The sequence below is a fragment of the Haplochromis burtoni genome, unplaced genomic scaffold, assembly GCF_018398535.1.
Source record: "Haplochromis burtoni strain Fernald_Lab_line unplaced genomic scaffold, NCSU_Asbu1 Contig_168, whole genome shotgun sequence".
Lineage (NCBI taxonomy): Eukaryota > Metazoa > Chordata > Actinopteri > Cichliformes > Cichlidae > Haplochromis > Haplochromis burtoni.
In genome coordinates this window covers 927,629-933,938 of record NW_024582529.1, presented here as the reverse complement: position 1 = coordinate 933,938, position 6,310 = coordinate 927,629, and the positions used below count along the sequence as shown (strand labels likewise).

The 6,310-nt window shown below is 36.9% G+C and overlaps 1 protein-coding gene across 2 annotated transcripts in view; it reads right to left on the bottom strand.

Moving 5' to 3' along the window:
* Window positions 1-2,886: 2,886 nt before the first annotated feature.
* The window catches only part of LOC102307775 (voltage-dependent calcium channel gamma-7 subunit), a 42,759-nt gene continuing 39,335 nt past the window's right edge, over window positions 2,887-6,310 (bottom strand). For both annotated transcript variants that reach the window (XM_005933744.2, XM_005933745.3), the window contains exon 6: window positions 2,887-6,310. This exon is cut by the window's right edge and continues 1,369 nt beyond it. The gene's annotated coding sequence lies outside the window, so the exon portion shown is untranslated.

The following is a 6,310-nucleotide window of genomic DNA, read 5'->3' as shown; positions in this document are numbered from 1 at the left end:
ATGTGTCAGGAATGGCAGTGGAGGTGTTCATGAGGACCCACAATAAATAACACAAGATAGATGAAATAAACTCGAACCCAACAGTCAGAAATTGAATTGAAAATAAAGCAAAGTGGGCTCTGAAGTAAAACCCAAAACAGACAAAATCATAGTTTAACTGATTTATTGGAATACAGTGAGCATGCACATGCAGAGATGCCAGCGAGGAAGACTTTCAGGAGACTGAACAGGTAATTGGGAGAGATGCTGAGGTTGGTAATGCCAGCAGAGTACACAGAAACACCCATAGAATAATTTGTGAGGTGAGTACTCAAAGGAGTTGTAGAAAGGTGGCAAGTATGTTAATACAGAGAAGTTTCACTGAAAAGCGAGCTGTTCTTCAGCCACATGGGGAGCACTGGGAAGTGGTTACACTTCGCAGTGGTTTCAGTTCTTTCCACACAGAAAAGCATCCAAGTGAACTCCAAGCATCCTAAAGTGCATCATTACAAACTGCATGAATATGTTTAGTCTGCAGTTGTGTTGAAGACAGGAGCAACAAAAGTAAATACAGGAAGGGACTGAGTTCTTGACTACTGAGAATTTAGAGAACTTACATTTGTTTTATTGCTAGCTTATAGTCTGTAGTGTCTATGGCACCCTGCCCCATGCCAGAATGCAAAGTAGTGTAACAAACACAAATTTGTTACACTACTTGTTACATTACTTCCATCTTTCTCCCTAAACTGACTTGAAACACGTTGTCTCATATTTACTATTTAACAGTATAATATATAGGCTGCTGTTCATCACACCAGTTGAAGTTCAGGGTCTGGCTGCTGGGCTGGGGTTGAAATACACTCAGCTCATCACTCTCGGTTCTTTGCTAGTTTAGCGTTAGCATGCTGCCTGTGCAGATGTTAGCAAAGAGCTTGAGTTGTGTTAGCAGCATAATGCAGCTGCTGGATGCAGTTTGCACTTTCCTATCGCACTCTCATCCTTTTGTGCAATAAAAATCAAAGTAATCTCCATATCCAGGCTGTAGACTAATTGTCCCCTCCAGCACACTGACTAAAATCGGTAAGTACAAGCAGAACCAAAGGGAGGCAGACTAGCAATTCCAAGGAATTGAACTGGCAAGAACTGGGAATGAGTTTCTCAGTTCCCATTCCTAGTACACATGCAATGCACTACATACTTGCTTGTACATCATGCAAATTTCACCATGATATGCTGAGAAATACAATTTTACTGTGATTGTGATGCTACTGCATTTTGTGAACATTTGCAACTTGCTATGCCATACATAATGCTAAATGCTTCTGCAGCAAAGATGATAGTTAAGTTATAAAACACAACATTAAACAATGCTACAACAGGAATAGTTTTACCTGCAATGCCTCAAAAAAGTTAGCCAGGTAGCGCTGAAGCCTTCTGGTTGAAAACTGTTTGGTGTTCCTTAGTTACTGACAGCAGAAACATCAGCGCAAAGTTATGTAATTTATCTATGGTGTGCTCTTATATAGAAATTATACTGGTTTGGTGCATTCTGGAATAAATATAATATAATCATTTAATATCATTTAATATTCCACAAAAATATAACATCAAAACGATTTAGTAAGCAAATGTGTTATGCAAGAGGTGAGTCATGCTTTAATAAGGGGCCATAATGCATTTCATTTTCAGGCTTGCCATTGTTGCATAAGTGCTGATATCAAGACATGCAAATATGCTTCTGAACTAATCAATTTTTCACTCACTGTGTAACCTGATCTGGATTTTTTCTCCTGTGACATTTGAAGCCAATCCTTTGCCCTCAGTAGCCCAGGATGTGTGGTGAAAGGTGGAAAAATGGTGAAAATGTTAAAAATAATCCCAGTTGGATTGCTAAGGACTGGAGATCACTTATTACTGAGATAACTGACTAGTTCAGCAGTGATATTCATCATGACGCATTATGTTAAAACCATCGCATTTAGTTCTTTTAAACATGGACCTGTTGTACTTCTGTATTTTCATTCATTGACTCCGGACCACTTTGGTATGATTCATACTTCACTATAATCTGGTTCAGTCACTCTGTCTAAAAGAAGCTTTTTCAGATCCCCATTTAAGTTTTTGTGATTGGCTTCGCTTGTCACTTGAAAAAAGAAACCGTAGGCAGGAGGTGGGTGCAGGTGGAGCTTCTGGTCTCATACACAGAGCCATGTGCTTGCCATAACCGTTTTATCCTCTCTCTTATGACATCATACAGAGCCAGAAATATATGAAATGCCCACCCCGATTTACACTATAGGCAGTATAAAATATGCCTGTAGCTTTCAGGTGTGAAAAGTGATGACAGTGCAGAAGTGCCTTAAACCTGTATTTTCTTTAATGGCCACTAGGAGTGGCCACCTGTGATTGCAAAAACACCTCAGGGAAAATGGCCATTTGCCCTGGTCTATGTGACCACTTTGCTGTTGGAATTATGGACTCAGTGTTTCACTCAATATGATGTGAAATCAGTGACTGAGTCTGTATTTGAAATTTTGGTCATTCCGGGTTTCAGAAAAGAGGATCCATGTATTTGTATTTGCTAGTGAGTAAAGTAAGATCTACCACTCAGTGTAAACACTGACTTCATTTGGTCACATTTATGATCACCTACCACTTCAACCACAAGATAAGTAAAATCATAATTTGTTCCCTTTAATAAATTGTGTCTTTATATAAACTATCAACTGACAAAATTATAACAGTTTTAACAGTGACGCATAACATTTTATTTCCCCATTTTTTCCATTTATTTAACAATCTTTCGATCAATTTTAATTAACAAACAAACTGTCTCCAAACTACTGCTCAAATTCCCACAAGAGTTTTTAAATGAGTGCACATTATGGACAACTAAACACAAAGGAGGCTGGATCCAGGCAAGCTTTATTGGTTTTAAACTTTTAAACAAAACACTGCTGGCAGATTAAAATCCTGCAAATAGTACATTTTCAGGAATATTGAAAACAAAAGTCTCTATTGGAACCAACATGTTTTAGTAATAACATGGCCAATTATTGTCTGATCATGAATCATTAATGTAAACTTTTCCCCTATCATTGATAATGTAAACATATCCAGGGTAACTGGCATAAAGAATATACAGTGAGAACATATATACACCCAAATCACAGTCTGAGGAAACGTCTGCGCTGAATAAAGGAAGTAAACTTTTCAAAAGTGGTTCACGGAATCAGAGCTCTACATCTCTAATGTGATGTCCTCAAAAACACCGTTCTGATTTATTTGTATCAAGAAAAAAACCCTCAGAGGTCAGCTACATAAATATATCTGTGTGTGTGTGTGTGTCTGTTTGTGTTAGTGTGTGTGTGTGTGTTTGTGTGTGCTCGCTACACAGCAAGGATGCTCAGCTTTGGCATTTAAAATAAACATCTCAAAACATAAAGCAGAAGCTCTCATAATCAGCTGCTAAAGAATTTTCTATTTCATTTTCACATAGCAAATATTCATAAAATATGCTATTAACACTGCAATTAATTTGCTACAATGTTTTTCGTTAACAGTATCACAGGCTGTAAGCGTAACATTTCTCCCCAGTAGGTCTAAAAATGGCTACAAACAATGCCCTATGCTAGGCATGATTGTTAATATGCTACAAAAACAAGCAATCTTTCTGGTCACTGTGCAACAGGAGAACTTGGATAGGAGGCAAACTGGAAACTGTGTTTCATAGTAACATATTTATAGGTACTCAGAATCAGAAGCTTTATTCAGTTAGTTTTTTTCAATATACCTCTAAATAACCCCAAACAATCCAAATTATTCCAAATAATCTCAAACTTGCTCTCTGTAATATTGGAAGGACTAACATTTTTCTGTTATGCTACAAACTGTAAACATAGGTGACCTTAAATTTTCTATCTTGCTGTTTAAAAAAGATTCATATTATGAGGATTTAAAATGTGCAGATTGAAAGTGTTTTTAAACTTTAAAGTGCTAAGCTAAATACATATTAAAGCACGAAAACCTGGAATCATACCCATTTTTAGTTTGCTCTCCATCCAAGTTTATGTTCATCAAAGCCTCGACCTCCATCTGTTCTTTATATAAACACACTATTTCATTATAACAAACCAGGAAGATTGAGATTCCATTATGAACCTGTCAGTTCAGGTAAGAACACCGTCACCAAAGTGCACCAGAGTTAAACACTGTTAGATCATTTCACTGTCAAACCTCACAGAGCTCACACAATTTAAGCTATCGGGATTCAAAACGCTTTCGCAGTCTACCTAAACCCAGGCTTGTCCTTGTCATGCAGTATCTGACTAAAGCCCCAATCACACAGGCTTAAAGACTGAACATCTAGTAACCACCGCTTACAAGTGAAACATGTGCATTCTCTTACCAGAAAATGTATATTCTGTAATCAGTTACAAGTGGTTGTTACAATGTTGCACTAAAAACCTCCTTGTAGTTGCTAACAGGAAGCTGCAGTCATCTGTAGTTTGCATTAAAAATGCCAATGTCTGCAAACATGTGCCAACTACATGGTGGTGGTACTACTAAGTGGTAGTAAAACTGTGAAGAGTGCGACATAAACCAGAAACAAGAGACCAATGGCCTTCAAAATAAAAGTATTAGTTGCAGCGGGAAGGCACAACTTTTACTTGAAGGTAAACGTTTTCCATTTCTGGTTTGTATTGCCCTTCAAATTCCATGTATTCCACTACAGCTCAGAGAGCAGTGTTTGCAGACAAGTTGGTATCTGCCATGCAAACTACAGGCAACTGTGGTAATCTGTTAGCCACCAATGCAATCACAGCACAGCACCTCCTTAGCAATCAATTTCACCTAGTGACAACCAGGAACATTCAGTATTTACCAACTTTTTTAGGGAATTTAGATATTTTCCGTAGTAACCAGAGGTTGCCAGGGCATCACTGACCTGTGTGACCGGGGCCTTAATGACACATCTGTTGTCACTGATGGAAGGTCTGAGGGTTTGCTGCTGCTGTTGCTACGTCAGGCTACGTCAGACAGAGCAGAAACAAAGCGCCAAATATAAATCACTACAAATGGAAAGAGCCATCTTCCTTTGATATTTATTTTAGAAAACTGGTAGATAATCAATTATTAATAACTCCATATAAACCAACCAAGTAAAAAAGGCAAGGTAAGTTCAGTCCTATTGGAGTTCTTTTAGTGAATTGAATAGATTCAAATGAAATTCAATCTCCACCTGGTTTTACATTTTCTCATATCTGCATGTAGTATTAAGTATACATCTAAGACAATAAATTCTAAGTTCATGGCGTCAACATTAAAACTCCAAGGCATCCAGTTTGATTGTACCATGGGTGATCACCGCTGAAAGAGACAGTCCCCATTCGCTCAGGTCATGGAAACCTTCAACCTGTGAAGCTCCCACAGATGGTCGTTGACTGTGCTCAGTTAAAAAGTCTCAGTTACATCTTCTGCTTCAGTCTTCAAAATGTTAAACATTCATTCTCAAAGCTTCCAACTTCTAATACAAACAACTTAGAAAATTTGATAGCTAAAACATCTTAAACATATGGGAGAACATTTATTTCAGCAAGATCGCAGAAGAGGGAGAAGAAGATCTGTACATTAGAAGTATAAATCTCTATTAATACACAGTTTACCTCTGGTTGTACCTGTAGGTCATGGTACAAGGGCAAAAGTGAAAAGTGATACTGAATATTAATACACTGGGCACTCTGCATAATAAAGATGTTTTTTCATGAACAGGGTTGGGAAGAACTGAAGGATGTGGTGGTGTTAAATTTAAATACACCTGGGAATTCCATGTGAAAGCAGACGAAACATTAAATAATGTTTTTTTTTTCAATAAACACTAATAACATTTTTTTAATATGTTAAAGTAGCTAGGCCTTATTAGAGCTTGTCTGCTGGCCTTTTTACAGCACACTTCTGTCAAACATTTTATTTATTTCTTTACATCTGCACTGTAAAATGATGTGGTAATGCAGGGATGTCTTTTTGTTTTATAGCTCAAACTGGAGATTAGAAATTTCACCAAGGATTTTTCCATTGGCCTTTTTGATTAATATGGGAATCTGTGGGAAATAAAAGTACTTTTATTTACTTTTTTTCTAAACTTTTCTTCCATGAAGATAAATGTTTTCTGAAATTTAATTAAAACTCTTATTTTTTGTTGTTGTAAAATGAAATAAATTACTAAATAAAATCAAGATACTTTTGTTTTAAATCAGAATAAATAGCCTTAAAAAATGGTCCATCCTAGTTGTGAACCAGATTTTAAAGATATAAAATAAATATGGTTTAC